The following is a 10649-nucleotide window of genomic DNA, read 5'->3' as shown; positions in this document are numbered from 1 at the left end:
ATAAAGAAGAGTACTGTGTGACTCTCCCGAGAGTTCACCCATTGTACATATGATTTTTTATATTGTCTCACTGTGTCTCTGTTTTACTTTGGCAGCTTTCTATTTGGGAATTTTCCCCTGACATTTCTTGGTCCTTCGAAGCCGGATGAGACAGCCTATTTAAAGCAGCTCTCACAGAAAGCACCTCACCAGGTCCCGTCGGTACGAGAAGCCCACGTTGCAACGTTTTACAAGCGGTCCGCACCGTCGGGGGCTGATCAGGTGCATCTGAAGAAACCAGCGCCAAGGTAGGACAGACCACTTTGAGATAATAAAGGTTTGCGCAAAAACGAAAACGATACTTAAGACTCGTCCAAGACAGACTGGAAGCATTAAGCTCGTCCTGAGGACTGGTAGTCAGCTCGCCCGCAGAGGGCTGGAAGCAGTAAAAGACTTGTCCAAGACAGACTGGAAGCATTAAGCTCGTCCTGAGGACTGGTAGTCAGCTCGCCCGCAGAGGGTTGGAAGCAGACTCGTCCACGACAGACTGGAAGCATTAAGCTCGTCCTGAGGACTGGTAGTCAGCTCGCCCGCAGAGGGTTGGAAGCAGTAAAATAAATATTGAGCTCGTCTAAGAATGATTGGTAGCTCCCTGAAAGGGTAAAAATAGACTCGCCTGTAAGAATTGGTAGTCCTGCGTGGACTCATTCCGCAGTTTAAAAAGGCTGGAAGTCAGGGACTCGCCTGTAAGACGGAATTGGTAGTCCTGCGTGGACTCATTCCGCAGTTTAAAAGGCTGGAAGCACTACGCTCGCTTTAAGGAAGCTGGTAGCGTGAACGCGCGTTAAAACTGTCTGTCTTTTATTGTTTTTTTGGTGGAATAAGTTGATTTCTACAGCACAATAAGGAGGCTGAACTATTCCACTGATTTGTTTACTGTCGGTTGCTGAAGTACTGGTGAATCGAGAAGAAGGTCGTGTTTTATCACATAAAGTTGACACCGCTTTTGAGAATAGCTCAAAAGTAGAAGGGCGTGTCAGCCACCTCTCTCTGTTCTCGTGCCAGCGAAAGCGCCGCAGGTGTGTGTGTGTATTACTAAGCGCTAAATAAACAAAGAACTATCAAATAAAATAAATCAAAAATTAAATATGGGAAATAAATCTACAAAACCCGAATTGACTGCAGATGAACAATGGTTAGAGAAAAAATGCCCTGGTGCAGGAAAGATAAGCGCAAATAGGTGGAGAAATCCCAAAAAAACAAACTGCACCGCCTGGGAGGGGAACTGTAGCCCTGGCCAAATACAGCAATTAAGTAAATGCCTACACGCAGAGATAGAAAAGACTAGTGGCAAAAAGAAAGTCCTGCGCATGTTCGAATACGTAAGTTTCTTTGTACCATGGCAGGAGGAAAGTAAAAAGCGTGAAGAGAAAAGAAACAAAAAGCAAAATAAACAAAGCGAAAAGCCACCTACCGAAACCACCAATCCTCCTCCTTGTCAACCACCTCCCTCAGCCCCAAGTCCCCCTGATACTGAGCAACCATACCCCCCAAATCCTTATTCCCCTGTTTCAAAAAATCCCTTCGTGAAACCACAAGACCCTTATGTCTCAGCGAGACAACAACTGGACCTAATGACCCGCGAAGACCCACCGCCATGGCCTCCAGGCCCGTTAGGGCAATTTCCGTTAATTCAGGCGCCAAACCCAGATTACGGAAAAATAGGAGAAACAAAGCAAAAAGAAAACGAGTCTGCCTCTGACTTCCTAGACAGACTACGACCAGTCTTTAGACAAAACTCAGGTCTAGAATATGATGAGGGCGTGAACACCCCTTTTGAACAACAACTAAAAAACGCGTTTCTAAAAGGCCTCCTCCCAAAGGTCCGCGCCCACGTAGATAAACATTGGGTCACTCAAAATACCGGAAGTCTAGCTGATGCTTTACAGCATGCAGAGCATGCAGTAAAGGTACAGAAAAACAAAACAGCACTGCCAGACTATGAGAAACCATTTCATTTGCATGTGGATGGCAGCTCAGGCTATATGAAAGCAGTATTGACCCAAGCTTTTGGTGACAAACAACGACCGTTAGCCGTTTACTCATGTGAACTAGATTCAGTAGCCTCAGGCCTACCTACATGTGTGCAAGCCTGTGCAGCAGCAGCAGAGGCTGTTAAAAAATCTGCCGACATTGTTTTGGGACACAAGCTGATTATCAAGGTCCCACACGCAGTAACTCCAATACTACTACAGGCTAATCTTTCTTATCTAACACATGCAAGACAGCTCTCCTACATAGGCATCCTGCTCTCACAGTCACACATCACTGTTGAAAAGTGTGGTCAGCTAAACCAAAGCACCCTGCCCCCAACAAAAGCAGAGTGGATGACAAAACTACTGGAAAACAAAGAAATAGTTTTGAGCAACCAACTGCCGCGTGATTCTCTCCCAGTCTCTTCCAGGTCCTGCTCACAACACCCACAGCATGCAGGATTGCTGAACGACCCTCGTGGATTCATCAAAGCCACACAAAGAAGGTTGAACCAATCCAAGACCCACCAACATCTCCTCAAAGTGAGTGATAAGTTTAGACTCTGGTCCTCCCCAACCTCTAGTGTTCGCTCGGTGGGGGGTAGGGTGATCAGTGGCAACACTCGTGATCCCACTCCTCTGGCTGAGGTCTACTCATTAGAGGCTACGGGTGTGTCTGGTGGTCGAGAAGAGGAGAACACTCACAGGAATGGAGATGCTAGACAAAGAACCCAAGATTCCACTGAGGGAGAAAGGAGAGATGGACATAGACGACGTCAATATTGGACAACAGGATGCCAGCTAACAACAGTCACAACCCTGTGCTTCATGTTTGTGTTCTCAGTGTTCCTGACAATAGCCATTCCACTAAACTCATTCCACATTGGAGGCTATCAAGGTGACAAGTGGAACGAATATGACTGGTACCTGTCAAGCACGGACTGGGACCAAGGCTGGGACACTGTCTTCACCTATACTGGCAACGACTGGACACCCTACAGTGAGTACTGGCTGTGTGGACAACGTGCCTACTTCATACTGCCACCCGGATGGACGGGCACCTGTGCCCCAATCTTCATTTCAGACCACACCTTCAGGATGTCAGCTGTAAATATCTCTCAGACTACAAGACGACGACGAGACGTCTCCGCAGTGGAACCACATGACCCCATCTATGGCAGTGATGTGCCAGAGGGATTTAAGCTTTGGACCACCGGACAAAAGGTCCTCCACTCACTGTTTCCATGGGTGGGCACCGGAAAGAACATTTTAAGGATTGAAACTTTGGATTACCGCTTTGGACTGTTCCTGAATGCCTCGTGCAAAATCAACAATCAACAAAATGAAGAGATTGATGCCCTGCGCATAACTGTGATGCAACACCGAGTCGCACTGGACATGATTCTGGCTGAAAAAGGAGGACTCTGTATACTCTTTAACAACACATGCTGTACGTACATTCCAGATAATGTTCACTCTTCCAACATGACCGACGCCTTACGCACGCTGAAACAACTCAGGGACGCTCAGCAACAGGACTATGTCACGAACACTGAAGATTGGCTTACCTGGCTGTTGAGTGGTTCCTGGAAATCTCTTTTAATAAAAGGACTGGTTTTTGTAGGAGTTCTTCTACTCCTACTCTGTTGTTTTACTTCTTGTATTTTGCCATGTGCACAATCAATGATTAATAAAGTTGTTGCAGTTCATGTGCAGGCATACCTGACACTGCCCATGGACAAAGATGATGATAAATCCCCCTGACACTGAAATGCTGTGATACACCAATGTATGACGTGCTGATTAAAAATGCACTGCAAGAAATCAATGGTGTTTTAACTAGTGTGAAAGTTAAACAACAGGAGGGAAATGTGAAAAGATTTTGTTTATTATTCAAATATGCTTTGCTTGTGATTGTGTAAACTCTGAATGACGATTCACCCTGATAAAACATGAAACCTTGCCTATGCTTATCAAATGCCTGTGAAGACAAGTTCCTGTGCAAAGAGCAACGGAAAATGCCACTTAAGCAGACGTTTAGTATAGTACGGACAGAATGTTTAGTAAGATATGCATTTGTCAGTTAAGCAATATATTCTGAGAACAGGCGGAGACTGCCTCCGTCTGCTGTGTAACCTACATGCCTATATAACCTGCAATAAAGAAGAGTACTGTGTGACTCTCCCGAGAGTTCACCCATTGTACATATGATTTTTTATATTGTCTCACTGTGTCTCTGTTTTACTTTGGCAGCTTTCTATTTGGGAATTTTCCCCTGACAGTTATATACCTAATTTCTAGTAAGTGGCCCAGCCCATCCTATATTTTTATGTATGTGGCCCTCAGTGAAAAAAGTTTGGACACCCCTGCTGTAGTTGAACTAATTGGTGTCTGTTATCTGGCTTCATGGACAGATAGAGCTGGGTGTCATCCGCATAGCATAGAAAATGTATGCTATGTCTTCTAATGATACTGCCTAAGGGAAGCATGTATACTGTAAGCAGAATTGGTCCTAGCACTAAACCCTGTGGAACACCAGGATTGACCTTAGTGTGTGAAGAGGACTCTCCATTTACATGCACAAACTGGAGTCTATTAGATAGCTATGATTCAAACCACTGCAGCGCAGCACCTGTAAATTAAATTAATTTGTGGCCACATTCAAAAGAACTTCTCCCTGTGACTTTGTCTTTAATAGCGTTTAATGAGTGGTCTTCACAAAAACTGCTTCTTCACTTAGTAGTTGACAACAGACCTTAATCTAGAGGTTTAAGATTACCATTAAGATTACCATTTCGTAATCTTCAGTTAGCCAGCTGCATAAATTTGGGCACCCCAACAGAAAATTTACATCAATATTTAGTAGATCCTCCTTTTGCAGAAATAACAGCCTCTAATTGCTTCCTATCGCTTCCAATGACAGTCTGGATTCTGGTTGAAGGTATTTTGGACCATCTCCACAACATCTCCAGTTTAGCCAGTTTTCGTGGTTTTTGAGCATGAGCAGCCCACTTCAAGTCACACCGTAGAATTTCAATAATATTCAGGTCTGGGGACTGACATGGCCATACCAGAACATTGTACTTGTTTCTCTGCATGAATGCCTTACTAGATTTTGAGCAGTTTTTAGGATTGTTGTCTTGTTGAAGTTTCAGCCCCGGCGCAACTTCAACTTTGTCACTGATTCTTCAACATTGTTCTCAAGAATCTGCTGATACTGACTGGAATCATGTGATGTTTGTGTAATGTATGTATGGTTGGGAGGGTAAGATGGCGCTGGCAAGGCTGGCAGCCTTAACCCGCTCGAGGCAGGCGTTGCCGGTTTGGAACAGTTAAAAACTAACAACCTGATTACCCCACATACATATTTTATGAGTTGTTTTTTTTTTTTTACTCAGAAGTATCACTGCAGGACTCGGTTGTGCATTAGCAACAAAAACTTTATTTGAGCCTGAGAGGGTTAACCCAATTTCCCTTGGGATGAATATAGTATTATCAGTCAATCAATCAACACCCGGTTACGCCAATCGGAGGTCACTAAAATCAATATTGAATCAGTGTGTAACTTTGCCAAAACAATGTCGGACTCCGTAGTTTTCTCTGGTCCCCTCCCCAATCAGGCCAGGGCTGTATCCCAATTCAGGGTCTGCAGCCTTAAAGTACGCAGCCTTAATGGTCCTCAAGGGCCGCGTACTCAAAGACCGCTAAGGCCGGAAGTGCAAGGCTTGTAGGCTTGTGAAATGGGATGTCTAGCCTGCCCAGGTTGCCTAGCAACCATGATACTAACATCTGGTTTCATACAGCTTTGTTTGACAGAAATGAAGGAGAACATATTTTGTTCACTTGTTTCTACATGAGCTCTGTGTGATTTAATAAGTATCTGAGGCTGAGACCACAGGACTGTAAAACATGATTTTTGAGCTTCATTTCTGTACTGAACAATTTTAAGATTAGCTAGTAAATAACAATTAGCTAATGTTGTTCATGAGACTAAAGTCATCTCACTTTGGTAAAGTAAATATAATATGGCCAATATTATAGTTATTATATTAATCATTATTAGTTATTACAGCAGTGAGTTTGAACTCCGTGTCAAATACTGAGCTTCAGTAAAGATTCAAGTTGCAGTTATTTATATTTCCTATCACCTTAAATCTTCACTCAAAGACAAGTATCTTTGACAGTATATATAGATGTATTATATATAACAGACAAATATTGTTTTTACAGTATGTTGGCATTGCTAAATTTGGCTCAGTGCCAGTCCCTATATGTAACATTTAAAAGAGACATAAATACTAACTGCACTTTCTGTGGGGATCATCCAGAAACTGTGACAGATCTTTTTTGGTACTGTTCCTCTACACAGAGATTCTGGAAGGAATTTAGCATTTTTTTTATTGTCCATATTTTAATGGAGTTTTCTTAATAATGGGAAAATGTTTTATTCTGTTTCTTGAAGTTCCCCAGGAAGAATGATAAATGTTTTTATAATACATTTGTTAATACTTTTAGCTAAATTTTCTATCCATAAATGTAAGTTTATTAATAAAACACCATATTTCTGCCTTTTTCTAAGGATATGGAATTGTACATACAATCAATATCAGACTCAACCAACAAAAAGCCTCTCAGAACAATATTTATATGTTGATTTTTGCGCATACTCATATAATAATTTTTTTTACTCCTGGTTCTGTATGTTCATGTTCTGTTCTTTTGTAAACTTCATCTGTTTGTATGTTCTACACTCATTGTGTTTCAATAAAGTTCAATAAAAAAAGTATGTTCTAAATGAAGCTTCAGACGTCACTAATCACGTGACTCTGGCCAAACGAATCAAGCCTCGACACAGTGCTTCTGAAGCAGCGTGTTGATCTTTTTGACACACGCACCGGAGCGTCAGCTTCAAGCGGACCATCACTACCTCTCACATCTAAAGGTAAGTGCCAAGGTAACTTTGAACTGAGTTCAGTCAATCTCGAGTTTTTCGAAGTTTTCTGAATGAAGTTTTCTGTTGCTCTCTGTGAGAGAAGACCGTTAAAGGCGAGGCTCTCCAGAGTGTAGCAAAACAGGAAACCACAGCTGTGTGTGTGTAAGTGTGCAAACGAATAAATTAGAAGTGCAAGTGAGCCACGAGTATAGAAATGTCAAGTTTCGTGAGTTGTTTTTCTCATCACTGATCACGCGCTCAACACTCTACACATACTTGCATCACACGCGCGCTCTCAAGCATCAGTATTGTACAATTCTGGGCGTCACGTGAGTTGCAGGTGTTACCATAAAACGGAAATCTCCATTGTTCTGTAGCAGTGGTTCTCAAACGTTTCACAATGAGTTTCACCCTTACGAGCGACATCAAAGCGCAGTAGTATAGGCCTATTTAACACCACATACACATACTTGCAAACATTCAAAAGGGCTCTGTGTGTGTGTGTGTGTGTGTGTGTGCGTGTGTGTGTGTGTGTGTTTGAGAGTATATATACATGTGGACTGGTGTTCCAGATTAACTGGAGTTGGTTGAACAGATGTGCACCAAACACTAAATGTGTCATCTGTGACATTTGTGAGGTTACCTAAAACACACTCCATCAGTCTTGTTCCTCTTGAACAACAAAATGTTTAAAAATGTCGCGGGTTTACCTGGTGATATTCTCATGCCGATGCTGTTCACAGGACAGCAAGAGTAAACGATCGGGATCTAATAATCAACTCGCAAAATAAAACAAAATAAAAACAAAACAACAAACACAAAACACCAGATATTATGATACAGACTTATAGTTTGCACCGATGTTTTTTCGAAATTCTATAAATTCTATAAGCGAAAAGTGAGCGCGAGAGCCCTCGGTGCGCCTGCTCGCTGCTGAAGTCAAAGTAAACTTTGTTGTCATCTCCGCTACATACAGTCCAGTATATAGAGAGACTAGACGACGAGGCTCCAGTTACAGCAGTGCAAGTAAACAAACAATAAATATAAGAAGAGTAGAAAATAAATATTCACTTTAGGACCAGGGGTAAACGGATCAATAACAAATAAAAGTTTATAATTTACAGATTGATGATTTAAAGTCTCACACACAACCCCTGGAAAGGGGAGGGAGACATGCTGCTTCCAAATAGAGCACATTTCATTCATAATGTTGTAAATCCAAGCCCATTATGTATTCACGATCTGAATACTGGGTTGTGTAAAATCCCAGAAATAATCCTTAGACAAAGTGAATCTGTGAACTAAGGTGTAGGTCTATTAGGTTAATTGTGGTGATACTCTAGTTGGGGGATTTGTGTTCATATTGGAGTGCAAAATTAAAACCAATGGAAGGTGGACAAGAAAAGTTCAAAGCCATCAGGTGCTCAGTTTAGAAAAAGAGAAAAGAAAAGGAGGAGAAACGAGCAAAAGATACAGGAAGCAGATGTGTCATTGGATAATGGCAGGTCATCCTGAAACAATCAGACTAAACTCCAAACAATTCATTATGTTACAGATTTTAATATTAATTAGTCATTGTTGATTTGTCATGTTCTCATTGTATGACGAATTATGATGGCTGTTTGCATATACACTCTCTCTCTCTCTCTCTGTCTCTGTCTCTCTCTCTCTCTCTCCGTGTGTGTGTGTTTCTCTGGTGAAACAACAGTTTTATGTTAATGTACAATCCTTAATATGTTGTGTGTGTGTGTGTGTGTAAAGTTCCACAATACATGTGGAACTTTCTATTTTCTCTGATTTTGTGTCTTGCAAATAAACCTTTAAAATAAATTAAATTTTATTATGTATTTATTTTTGGCCTACATCAGTAAGAAATGCCAAATTATATACACAAAGTTATAGAAATCACCACCCCCGTTATTCATGATGATTTCAATAACATCACATAATAACATGTAACATCACATCCTGTAAGCATAGTCTGCCTGTGTCTTTTCTCTGGAAATGAACATTTTCAGCCAATATAGGTAATACATCAACATGGCTGCCATGGCTAAGTTAGGAATATTTATAATGTAATTTCCAAAACTTGCATATGATCTGCAATTTGTAGCAGATCTACTGACTGTCACAGAGCAGCTGGAGCAGTCTCAAATGGAGGTCAGTCCACTACTGCCACCTGTGGCCAAGTGCCATAGCCTACTACTAGATTAACTCGTGACACATCTGCACCTGTTTCTATGACCACATTGAGTCTGAGTGGCTGCACTTACACTGGTGCATTCAAATCCACCCACAAACATATTGAAAAATGCAATGTGGATTGTCAAGACTCAAACCAATCATTAAGCAAAGACAGCAGGGATCACTTGTTTCTGTTTATTATACAGCCAGATTTACTTGTGACACACATGTGCAGCTGGCTTTATCACCTATTTTGAATTTGTTTCAAGCACAATACATTTGTAACTTTCAGTGTTTTCCGGTCTTCCAAAAGAAGAAAAAAAACCTTCAACTACATGACATGCAATTGTGTATTTGTTTTCGCCTTATCATACACTTGAAGTTTTACAAATCACCACTCCTTTTGTTAATATCATTTCAGTCTCAGACAATCTAGTTTTTCTTACAGAGATTGAATGCACCTTCTGCGGATGGCGGTACCACACAGTGTGCGTGGACTTCCCCTGTACAGAAGGCAACTACAAATGTTGTGAATGCTAAATAAACAGAAACAAATGATCTCTGTTGTCTTTGCTTAATGATTGGTTTTAGTCTTGACAATCCTCATTGCTGGCATTCCATCTTTCAATGCCAGCAATGCCAGGTATCGGTGCTCAAACCTTTTGTGTTTGTTTCCAATAAGTTTCCCACCTCGGGAAACAAAAATGTGTTCTTTTACTTGTCAGATGAACATATGAGACACTTTGACTCTTCAGTGCAGTGTGGAGCCTAACAAAGATCTGTTTTGTGTCCCAGCTGATCAGCAGGAGGAGAAGAGTCTGACGGAGCAGCAGAGGAACATTTTCAGCTACTTGGACTCAGCTCAGCCACTACAGAGAAAACAATGAGCTCAACACAGAAGGTGACAGACAGAGCAGGGCGATATGACCAAAAATATTTATCACGATATACATTTGAAAATTTGCGATAACGATATAACTGACGATATAAACTAAATATAAATAAATATAAATGTAAAATAAACTCCACAACTTTATTAAAAAAAACCCATCAATGTATTTTCACTTAAACAAGCAGCTGTTTTTTTATGTGCATTAAAGTTATATAAAAATTTAACAGTGCAAATGCAAATTCCTCGCTGCTAGTTTAACCAAAAGGCATTTCCAGTGGAAACTGGCCGACATATCCTGAGCATAACCATGTATAATATCCACAAAACTTAAAAAGAGGTTATACAGTCGTGGCCAAAAGTTTTGAGAATTGCATAAATATTGGAAATTGGAAAAGTTGCTGCTTAAGTTTTTATAATAGCAATTTGCATACACTCCAGAATGTTATGAAGAGTGATCAGGTGAGAATGTTGACGAGCACAAGGCTGGAGATCATCATGGCTGTATCCCAATTCAGGTTCTGCAGATTTAAAGTACGCAGCCTCAACGGTAGTGATGTGTCCTGTGTGTCGAAGCTTCGATACCTGTGTCGGGTAATCTCGGGGGAGTTTTTGTGAAGCGCGTATCGAG

The sequence above is a fragment of the Oreochromis niloticus genome, unplaced genomic scaffold (assembly GCF_001858045.2).
Source record: "Oreochromis niloticus isolate F11D_XX unplaced genomic scaffold, O_niloticus_UMD_NMBU tig00001931_pilon, whole genome shotgun sequence".
Lineage (NCBI taxonomy): Eukaryota > Metazoa > Chordata > Actinopteri > Cichliformes > Cichlidae > Oreochromis > Oreochromis niloticus.
The sequence above is the reverse complement of the archived record's forward strand: the minus strand, read 5'-3'. Positions refer to the sequence as shown.